This window comes from Macaca fascicularis, chromosome 1 (genome assembly GCF_037993035.2).
Source record: "Macaca fascicularis isolate 582-1 chromosome 1, T2T-MFA8v1.1".
NCBI lineage: Eukaryota > Metazoa > Chordata > Mammalia > Primates > Cercopithecidae > Macaca > Macaca fascicularis.
Window position 1 is genome coordinate 47067659 of NC_088375.1, and position 12388 is coordinate 47080046.

A 12388-nucleotide genomic window follows, 5' to 3' on the forward strand; every position below is an offset into this window, starting at 1 on the left:
CTGACTTAGTGTTAAATATTACTGTAGAATGCCTACATTTATTTTCACCCGATAGTGTGGGTTTTGTCAGATGTTGTTTTATGCCTCTTAGGATCTACTGTTATTGCTATTTTCCTAATAGGTAAGATCATTTTGCCAAAAGTCAGTAATTTGACATCTGAATTAAAACGAAGTGATTAAACTGACTTTATCTGGATTAATAGTAAAATTAATAAATCCTATGAAGTATAGAGATAATTAGTTCCTAAATATTATTTAAAAATTAATTAATTAGCACTGATATATTACTGTTATCACACTTAAATATTTAATCTTTTATAAATATATTACTTTTACATAGGTTATACAATTTTAAGTTAGTTAGCATGATTTCATAATTTCCGAACTTCTTAAGAGATATGCTTTTTAAAAAACCTTTATTCTCTTAATTCAAAGTAACAAATCAAGTGCCCACTCTGTGATAGATATTATACTAAGCTTTAGGAATTCAAAATGGTACCATCCACATCCTCAAAAATTCCCAACTCTTATAGAAAAAAAGTCTCACTCTCAGGATATAACACAAAGAGATTCTGTATTATTTTCTATGCTGCTAATTATGTGAACTTCAAATATTTATCAGGCAATAAGGCTTTTAAAGTGAGAAACTTCAAACTGGAGGACATAAATAGCTGTGACTGAATCAACTGTTAGCATGGACCAGCAAAAACTGTGTATGTTTTAGGGCAAAATGATTTTTTATTTTTGGTGAAATAAAAATTAGTCCTTTCAGGCCAATGGCCAGCTCCAAAATTTCCATTTGCCCTTGAAAAAATGGGTCTGCCTTAACTTCTATCTGAGGGTGCCTACTGGTTTAACAAAATGCTACTGAGAAGAGTGAGACTGTTGGAGACTGCTTAATAAACAAAGTCTAAAAGATCTACTCACTTATTCAACAAAGGTGTGTGTTGGTGTGTGGGTTTCATTTTGAGCGGCTACATCTGTTAGGTACTATTCTCGATGGTGGAAAACAACATTATGATAACAAAAACAAAAAAATCTCTGCCCTTGTAAATCCATGCTCTTATGGGAAGATAAAAAGTAAGCAAATACATAAAAATTTGATGCATAATAAATAAAATACATAGTAGGTTGCATGGTACTAAATGAGGAAAATAAAGCAGGAAAGATAAACAAAAGGTTGTTAGTATTGGTGGAAACGAAGATGTGTTGTTGCAATTGAAAATATAATTAGACACAAATGACCTCAAAGTGTAAATAGCCAATGAGCAACAAAAAGGTGCTGAGGAATTCCTGTAGCAAATATCAGGGGTAACGTAGGCAGAACAACTTCAAATACAAGAAAGCTGAGGTGGAATCATGTCCACCATGTTTATGGAACAAGGATGACAGTATGAATAGAGAAAAGTAAATCAAGAGAGCAGAACATAAAATTCAACCCAACATGCACAAACAAAAACAAAAAGAAACACAACGGAGCTGACTACTTTAGGATAAGCTTTATAAGAAATTCAATTTTTATTGTGAGAGATTACCTTATTGAAATATTTGGGGCAGAGTAGTGTCACAATATGACTTAAATTTTAAATGTATTACTGTGGCTGCCATCTGTAGAAGAGACTGATGAAGGCAAGAATAGAAGTAGGAATATCTGCTAGAAGATTATAGTAATTCATAGAAAAGGTAATTAGGCTGGGTCAAGGTTGTAACATTGAACATTAGCAGTGGGGAGATGTCAAATATTCATTATATATAATTTAGGCAAAATAATGTACTGAAGGAGTCCATGTGAATATTAGAAAATTGTAACTGTTAAGAATGGCTCAGAGACCTTAGGCTTGAGATACTGGAAGGATGGATGTGTCGCTTATTGAGTTAGAGAAGTCTAAAAGAAACAGATTTGGGGGAGTGGTGGTGAGTATGTTAAATTATGATACATAGGGTTTAAGATCCCTGTCAGAATTCCAGGTGGAGATAGGAAATAAAATTATCCACTGTAGTACTCTTGTGATACTACAATAATACATTTGAATTATGACATCTGAAACAATACATGGGAAATATACAGCATAATTAGTTTAAAAGCCACAGTTTCAAAGCTTTTGGTGAGTACTAATTTTCTGCAATTTTCTACTCACCCTAACCAAACTATATTTTTGCTATTTCATTGCTTATTGTTAACAGTTAGAGTACACTGAAATTATCACATCACTATTTCTTTTATCTGATAACCTAACTTTTAAACATATAATCTTAATTGGAAAATGTTAAAAAAAAAAAAAGTAGCGGTACAATTATTTACTATTTTTCAAGAAAAAAACCGTTTTCATCTACTGAATGCGATCATGCAAAAATTGGAAAATAAAAATTAATTTGAATTATTACAAAGTAACACAATTACCACAGAATGTCTTTACTTAATATATGTGAACAGCCTTATTGTAACCTTTCTCTAAGAAAAAAAAAAAAGGTGCAACTTTTGCAAAAACATATGGATAACTAGAATTCTTTAATCAGTGATTTTGAATTCAACACTTGTCAAGATCTTGGAAAAGTAACAGAAATAAAGATGCCCTGGGCATTTTTAATAAATATACTCAGCTGAGACAACATTTTATATTGTGCCATCACCACTGAACATTGTGAAAAACTTTATATATTAGTCTGGTCTTGCATTTCTATAAGGAAATACCTGAAGCTGAGTAATTTATAAAGAAAAGAGGTTTGATTGGCTCCTGTTTCTGTAAGCTGTACAGGAAGCGTGGCACCAGCATCTGTTTCTGGTAGGGGCCTTGAGAAGCTACAGAATTGGAAGAAGGCAAAGCAAGATCAGACACATCACATACCCAGACAGGGAGCAGGAAAGAGAAGAGGGAGGTCCCAGACTCTTTCAAACAACCAGGTCACATGTGAACTAACTGAGGGAGAATTCACTCATCACCAAGAGGATGTCGTTAAGCCATTCACGAGGGATCTACCCCCATAAACCAATACCTACTACTAGGCCCCATCTCCAACACTGGAGGTCACATTTTAGCATAAGATTTGGAGAGGACAACCATCTAAATGATGTCACTCCCTGACTCATCCCTGCAGCCCTCAATACAGACAATTAGGGTAAAGTAACTCAAGTTAACCAATGCCCTGTATAAAAAGTATAGAGGATGTCCATTCAGAAAGTTTCTTGCAATATCCAAGAAGTTCTAAAGCATGATATTTTTATGGAGAAATCACATTATTTATGAAGAAATTCATCAAATTCTGTTGGTGTTAGTACCTGTATCTCAACTAGTTATTATTTACATCAGCATATTGACCTGAATAAAAATCTTCCCTATAGTACTTTGTATATACTACAGATGTTACATACATTAAATTACATTATTGGTGTTACATTATGTTGTATTCTACTGTGATGTGTTATGTGCTATGTTATATTCTTTACTATTATCATATTCTGTTTAGGGGTTAATCCTACCATCATCTAAATTATGAACTTCTCATAGAATTTGGAAATAACTTTCTGGCCGGGCGCTGTGGCTCATGTCTGCAATCCCAGCATTTTGGGAGGCCGAGTCGGGCAGATCACCTGAATTCAGGAGTTAAAGACCAGCATGGCCAACATGGTGAAACCCCATCTCTACAACAACAACAACAACAACAAATAAAAATAAATAAAATAAATTAGCTGGGTGTGGTGGTCCGCACCTGTAATCCCAGGTACTAGGGATGCTGAGGTGGGAGAATTGCTTGAACTTGGGAAACAGAGGTTGTAGTGAGGTGAGATAATGCCACTGCACTCCAGCCTGGGTGACAGGGTGAGATTCCATCTTAATAAATAAATAGATAAATAAATAAATAATAACTTTCTAACATTTATATTTATTTACTTACAACATTGCATTGTACCAATTATATAAGAAAGCACTCAATTTGTTGTTAAAGTATGAATTAAACATATATCTTATTATATAAAGTCAATTTGGCATCCGTGTGGCTATTAAGCATGTTAGACTCTGATAAGTTCACATAGCCATCTAAACAAACAGACTACATCTTCCATTTGAAAGGCATCTGATTAGAAGTTAATTCTGGAAATGGCATTGTCAATTTTTTTTTTCTTTTTTTCTTTTTTTTTTTTTTTTGGTAATGTCAAATTCATCCAAATCTAGTCTTGGCCACACCTTAATCTCAATGGCATATTATGCATTTTAGATACATCATTTTCAGTAATACTGCATGCAATCAGTCTTTTGGGTCATTAAGTATAACTGCATGTCCTGTACCAATAATATGTTGGTAATGGAGCTTCTCATAGAAGGCCCAATTGTCTCTTACTTTTCTCTACTTTGATACCTCAGCGTTCCACCTGTCTCTAAGCAATACTAAAAATACCTTTCTTATCTGGTACTCCAATCACTGAAACACAAAGCTATGCAGAAAATCTTTGACATGTAAAAATTTGTGAATTACAGATTTTTTTTTAAATTGTAACTGAGGTTATAGTACAAAAATTACTTCAATCCAATATGTTCGATTAATTGTATATCTGATCAGTTTCATGTCTAGAAAGTTAGACTTGTTATACTTTACAAAGTAAAGCAAAAGAAACTTGATCACATGGTAGTAAATTATCCAAATATTCAGAAAGAGGATTTTGAAAACCTAATACTGATAAGCTTATAATTGTATGGCTTTTATCATGCTATTTTTCTGTGATAAAACATTAGAAATGAACTACCTAGAGATATCTTACTTATCCTTTCTCAGTTTTTGTGAAAAACTATGGTGTGTCAAATTTAGAAAGTGAGATTTTCAGTAAATTAGAAATTTAAGAGCATTTATACTCCTCTTCGAAACCAAACCATTAAAAGCAACGTCTACACCTCTTATAAAAAAACAAATTTACCTTGTGTGGAGCAATGGTTGAAAATAACGTTAAATATAAATACACTTGCACAAATCTTAAGGAGATAAACATGTTCAGAAAACTTTTAAAATGATGTCTTCACTTTTTTGTTACAATTCTGTGAAAAGAAAATTACACATGGTTTTTGAATTTACTTCCTTTACAAAATTATATCACCTTTATGTAAAAAAAGATATGCTTAAGAAAGTCACTTTAAATTGAACTGTTTATAATTTGTAATAGTAATGGTAAATGAATGCTTTACATGGGTTGTTATCCTCATTAACCCTAACTGGTAATATTCAAACAGATGATTTCTTAAGTGACATACTATGATTTTGTACATTCACTGAAATAAGTATGCCTAATACTATTCAGACACTTCTCTTTTGCCTTCAGGATCATTTCTTTTCTCAATAATATTCCATATGCATGACATGTTAATGGTCTCTTTTCATGGAAATTGATGAAGTGTATGTTCAAAAAGGATAAGTATTAAAATCAAGCAGGTTTGAATTATTGTGTTTAGAAAGATTAATGAGCAATAAGCCTTACTCCTTTTACCAGGCTCTATATGAAAAGCCCTAAAATTTGAGTTTAGTTTATAAAAACATAGTTACTAGCATATAGAAGGGGAATTATTATTGTAACAATGCATTTTGAGTATGACTTTTCAAAAATAACGACAGAGGAAAGAAAGAGTGGCAGGTACATAGCACAACTGTCTGCCAAAATAATACTATTTTTATCAACAGCGTGAATAAAATATTCAGTCAACATTTGCTTATTTTTTGACATCTTGCCAACAGTAGGTTAGAATGAGTTTCTTGTACTGAATAACTGAGGTAGAATAGTTTGACACTGTGCTTAGGGAATGCACAGACTACCTCTGTTATGGTTCTTGCAGACTGCAAAAAGGAAGAGAAAATAACAGATTGAAAGTAGTTTATTGTTTTATTGTCTTATTTTATTTCAAATATAATTTGCTGTTTTATTTTTGTCTTTCAGATCACCTGTAGACCCCAAACAACTTCAAATAGCCATTTCCTTCACTTCCATGAGCAGATGTAGACAGGTATGTGTTCCCATATGTTAGAATTCTCAAGAGGAAAACTAGCAGAGGAAGGGCATGATTGGTAGACAGTATAGACTGTGCTCTTGGATCAATGTCTAACTCCCTTTACAAAAACATGCCTTTAAAAAGAAAGTGCGGCAGAATTTTTCTCACACAATCAAAATTTACAATCAAATGTTACCAAACCTAATGGTGTTGGGACAACTGTATATCCATATAGAGAGGAATGAAATCAGACACTTATTTCACACTATATACAAAAATCAACTCAAAATGGATGAAAGCGTTAAGTGTAAGACACAAAACTGTAAAATTACTAGAAGAAAACATAGAGAAATTTGTCATAACATTGGTTTGGGCAATGCTTTTTTGGGTAAGACCTCTAAACCACAGGCAGCAGAAGCAAAAATGGACATATGCAATTACATCAAAAAGCTTCTGTACAGCCAAAGAAAAAAATCAAGAATGCAGAAATAGTCCACAAAATGGGAGAAAATACTTGCAATCCACATATCTGATAAGTGGCTAATATCCAAAATATATAAAAAACTCAAACAATTCAATCAATAAAACAACAACAACAACAGCAACAACAATGACACAATAGATTAAAAACTGGTCCATAGACTTGAATAGACACTTCTCAAAAGAAGATATACACATGACCAGCAGGTGTATGAAAAACTTCTGAACATCATTAGTCATCAGAAATGTAAATGAAATCCACAATGAGATATCACCTTAAACATGTTAGAATGGCTGTTGTCAAAAAGACAATAGATAACAAGTGTTGGTGAAGATGTGGAGAAAAGGGAACCTGACCAACTCTTGGTAGGAATGCAAACCATTATGGAAAATAGTATGAGAATTCCTCTGAAAATTAAAAATAGAACTACATCGTGATCTAGCAATCTCACTCCTGGTTATATACGAAAAGGAAATAAAAACAGTATGTGAAAGAGATACCTGCCTTTCCATGTTAATTGCAATGTAATTTACAATAATCAAGTTATTGAATAAACCTGTGCCCATCAACCCATGAATGAAAAGACAAAATGTGGTATATACATACAATGAAATACTATTCAGCCTTTAAAAATAGAGAAATCTTATTTGTGACAACATAGGTGAACCTAGAGGACATTAGGTAAATTAGAATAAGCCAGACACAGAAAGGCAAACTCTACATCAACTAACTCAAATGTGGAATCTAAAAATGCTGAAGTCATAGAAGTAGAGAGTAAGACTGGTTGTTACCAGGGGGTTGGGGAAGGGTGGTTGCAGTGATATTGGTTAAAAGATAACAATTTTTAGTTAGATAGGAGTAATAATAATTTGAAGGGATTCATTCATAACAAAGTGACTAATTAATAACAATACATCGTATTCTTGAAAATTGCTAAGAATGTAGATTTTAAGTGTTCTCACCACAAAAAGATGAGTATGTGAAGTAATGCATATGTTAATTCACTCCCTTTGGTCATTCCACAATGTATGCACCTTTCAAAATAACATGTTGGTACACAATAAATATATACATGTTTTATTTGTCAACTAAAAACAAATGAATAAAAAAGAAAAACAAACAAACAAAAACAAAATAAACAAATAATGTTACCAAACCTGTCAGAGAAGACACACACATCTGTGACCCATTTCTTAAATATTTTGAAATTTTAGCAGAAGAACATCATTCAAAAATTTTCCACTTATAAAAAAGCTAAGCTTGATATGAATTTTATGAGTTTTATTTGATTTTAGCAAACGTGTTTCTGGAATAAAATGTCAGTCATAATCATTTTTCTTTTAAAGCCTGAAAAATAGTATAATCCTTCCTACAATAATTATTTGCAGAGGTCCATGGTTACATATGTCCAGCATATCAATCAATGATTCTGTGTCTGTTAGCCTCCTAACAGAGGAAAACTTCATTTACTCTTTCCCTGTCCCTTTGTGTGTGTCTGGGGAAATGTGTGTTTGCACATGTAGGGATTTAGTGGAGTATTTTCCCATGTCTCTATCACATTTATGTAAAATTATCTAAGAATGAGAGTCTAACAATAACTAGCAATAAGATGACCATTCTATGGATGATTACAAAAATCACTTTACTTGATATTCAACTTACTGGATATGATCTTTGAAAATAAGTTAGTTACATGAAGAAATGCTGCAAGCATTATATTTCACTCAAACAACTTTAAAACCACCTTAGAAGCTACCAAATCATTTCATTTAATTATATACTTCCCTCTTTTGATATTCTTCACTTTCAACAATAAATTTAGATAGATGATCATGTGAACACATTTCAATATTGCTGGAAAGCATTTCAGTAACTTTATTGAAAAAAAATAATAACATAGAATGTAACTTAATGATAATAAGAGACTTGTTTGCCCCGTTCAATACTGAGTAATCAGCTCCTGGTACATGAAAAGAGTTTTGTTGTGTTTTGTTTTGTTTTGTTTTTTAATTGTATGTATGTAAGTTGTCAACAAGTTAGGGTAAAATAAGAGAAATTTTATGTATATATAATAAAAAATAAATATTTTGAAACAGATTTTATTTTTAAAATACTGATTTGATTTATAATCTATAGAAAAAACATGAAAATAGATATTTATTAAATAGAAGAAGCTGTTTTGAGAACATGGATAAGTGAGTATTTTCTAGTGCAAAGTTATTTACATTTAAGAAATAAATTAGATATAGAAATATACAATTTATATTTCTATATATAGTATAGAAATAATTTATATTTCTATATATAATATTGAAATATAAAATTAGTAATAAAATTTAAAAAGTGTAAGACAAATCATACTCTGTATAATAAAGAATTAAAACCTAAATACTTCAATATGTCATAAATATCAAGTAACAATAAATAAATATATTAACTTTTATAGGATGCATGATTTCTGCTTAACAGTTTTAAGTGACTACAAAAGAATACCTTTTTTGGCAGGTCAATATTACTATTTTAATGATCGCATTATGTTGTTTATGCCATAGGTCTCCAAAAATGTCCTGACCTACATATATGTTTTGTATATTAATCTTGGAATAATAATCCCTTATTGGCGATAATTTTTAGAAAGAAAAAGTTTAAAGGAAAAATTACATTTTATGCATAATTTTCATATTTTCCCTTAGCCTGCTGCTGTGTTAATTTCCTAAGGCTTCTATAACAAATAACCACAAACTCGGTGGCTGTATTAGTCCATTCTCACACTACTATAAAGAATTACCTGAAACTGGTAAGATATAAAGAAAAGAGGTTTAATTGACTCAGTTCCACAGACTGTATACGGGACATGGCTAGGGAGACCTCAGGAAACTTGCAATCATGGCAGAAGGGTGAAGGGGAAACAAGCATGTCTTCACATGGTGGCAGGAGAGAAAGAGTGAACGGAGAAGTGTTACACACTTTTGAATAACCAGATCTCATGAGAACTCCCTCATTGTCATGAGAACAGCAAGGGGAAAATCTACCCCCATGATCCAATCCCCTTCTACCAGGTATCTCCCTCAACACTGGGAATTATCACATAAAATTTGAGTGAGGACACAGAACCAAATCATATCAGTAGCTTAAGACAATAGAAACGTATTATTTCATAGTTCAGGAAGCCAGATATTCAATAGGAATGTGATGGCATGATTGATTTCTTCAGGAGGCTTTCACGGGAGATCTTTCTTAGCTTCTGGTGGTTACCAGCAATCCCTGGCATTCCTTGACTTTAAGCAATGCAACTCCAATCTCTGCCTCCTTGTAACATGGTATTCTTTGCTTTATGTGACTGTGTATTCACATAGCCTTCTTACAAAGATACCAGTCTTTGGGTTTAGTGTCTACATTAATCCAGCATAGTATGACATCATCTTAACTAAGTGCATTTGCAGAGACCCTGTTTCCAAATAAGTTAACTTAGGATCTAGGTGGATAAGACTTTCTGGAAGACACAATTCAACCCAGTACATTTGCCTTACTGATATATATGTATACATATGTGTGTGTATATATATACACACAAACACGCAGACCCTATATATTTATACATACAATTATATATACAGTATATAGTATAATTGTATATACATTTAGTATGTTACATCTGTATAATTGCGTATGTGTGTATATATACATATGTATAATTTTTTAAGGAAATAATAAGTTTTGCCTCTGCCATAAAGTCTTTCATTCTTCTTGTTAGTGTAAACAAATGGGAGAAGAAATAAGATTAGACAAATAGGTCAGGGCAAGATTACAGAAGGACATATACATTGCAGTAAAAAAAAATAATAAAAGTTATTGCTCTTTTATGGTAAGAAGGAGCAATATAAATTTGAAAGTACTTATTTAGCATCTACTCTGTGGCAATATTATACAAGAATATTCTGAAGAGAGGATAAGAAGTTAAAAAGAAATATGGCTTGATATGTGCAGTGCAAAAGGGAACCATTTTCTATGATAAAAATCATTGGTAAAAGTAGCACATTTGGGATTGTTAAGCTTGAAATTGGGGGAAAAAAAAATCAGGTTAAAAAAAATCAGGTCTAGCCAAGCTGAAATATACCTAGTGTAAATAAAATAATAGGATGAAACCCCATGAAATCTCAGTGAGAAGGCATAAATACATGATCAGGGACAGGATTCAGAGCTCTGTAACTTCGGCAAGTTTTTTTACCACAATTATGGTATTTCTTGGTGAAAATAAAAAGCATGGGAATATAAAATGAGAAAGGCAGTTAGAGTTATAACTGGGTGTTGAATAAAATTAGCAGAGAGGTGAAGGAAGGAAAGAATAGATCAACTGCAAGAGTAGAAGTTGAAAAACAGAAAGTATGAGAACATTTTGTTTAATGGAAAAATATTTTATCAAAGAATAGAGATAGTAATATTTAAACATCCTCTTCTTGGAGTAAACGAGGCAAGTACTATTGTTAAAAAAAATCTCCAGTTCTAAGAAGTTTCTGTGTTTGTAGCGTGGCTAATTTCCAGTACTTACGTCCAGAGCAGTCCCTGATGTTAGTCACAGTGCTGTCAAATTGAATGTTGTTTACAAGCTATTGACAAAATGTCACATTTACTTCAAGTGTATTTTACTATGTAGTTCGAAGACTTTTCCAAGATACTCGTTTCTGGGAAAATTATTAAGGGGTGTACAGTTGGCATAGAACACAGAGTATTTGATTTTAGATTGTATTTTTCCCCAAATCTTTAAGGTTTTGGCTCAAACATTATTGTGAATTTAGAATTTGCTTTGTAGGGGAGTACATGTTATTTTAACAAAGATATGATAAACTGATATGCCTATTAAAATTTCATTGAATCAATTAAGTTAAATTTAATTCATTTATTAACATAAATTTGGATTTCCTTAAATAAAAAAACACCCTTAAGTTGCCCTTAGCATTTAGTCTTTTAGCATAACTTCATGCTAGTGAAGATAATTTACAGACAGTGCAGTCCTGTAATTTTAGTGTTACATTATACTTTATGTAAAATACATATTAAATATAAATGTTGCTTCCTTGTTTGGTATTGTAGAACTTTATAGAAATTTACCTGTATTATCAACTTACAGGTGAATTTACTTTAAATTATAATAGTTGCCAAAATAGATGACAACTATTATTGCTTTAAAAATAATGAGCATTAAGGATATACAACATTTCATACTACCATATTGTAATTTAGATTTTAAAAATCTTTCTTGTGTATTCTGGTTTAAAGTCGTGGAATACTTATTGATATCTTACTTGTTTCATGATAACAAGGTTGCAGCTAACTATACTGTGCTTCCAAGCAAATGTCTGTACCAGAAGATAAATGTTGAAATTAAGCAAGAACTGTATTTTACTCAAATAGAAAATGCTATTTACACTTAGAAAACAAAATGAAGATTTGATGTACTCATATAGAAAATAATTACCTTCATGCCCGAAAGGGGTTCACTTACAGCACACATTTATTCATTCTGTCAGATAGTTGGTTAAACAGGTCTGAGCATCTCCGAGTTGGGCACACAGTTGCATGTTGTCCAAGCTTTTCACATCTGCTATAATGAAGGGTACAGAAAATTTCATTGACTTTATCTTTTGAATTTGTTGTTGAATACTAACATGACCTTCTCACATATAATTGTCAATATTGCTCTTAAATAGGTAGTATCAACTGGATATTTACTATACTTAATCACCGTGACTGGCTGTAGATACATCTATATCTAATGCATAGTATGCTAACTTTCCACCCATGTTCAACAAGCTTTAAGTATTTTCTTTTAATATTAAGTATCCCATGGTTTTTTTTTTGTTTTTAAATTAAAAGCTCTTGGAGCAGATAGTTTCTGCTTTGTTTTTGTTCTTTTTTTTTTTTCTATAAAGTCAAATGG

At 31.8% G+C, this 12388-nt stretch overlaps 1 long non-coding RNA gene across 1 annotated transcript in view; it reads left to right on the top strand.

Moving 5' to 3' along the window:
* LOC123574020 (uncharacterized) overlaps window positions 1-12388 on the top strand; it is an 82621-nt gene that overhangs the window by 41926 nt on the left and 28307 nt on the right. Inside the window, exon 2 of the long non-coding RNA XR_010583407.1 lies at window positions 5918-5984. This is a non-coding gene — a long non-coding RNA (uncharacterized lncRNA). The remainder of the gene's footprint in view (window positions 1-5917; window positions 5985-12388) is intronic.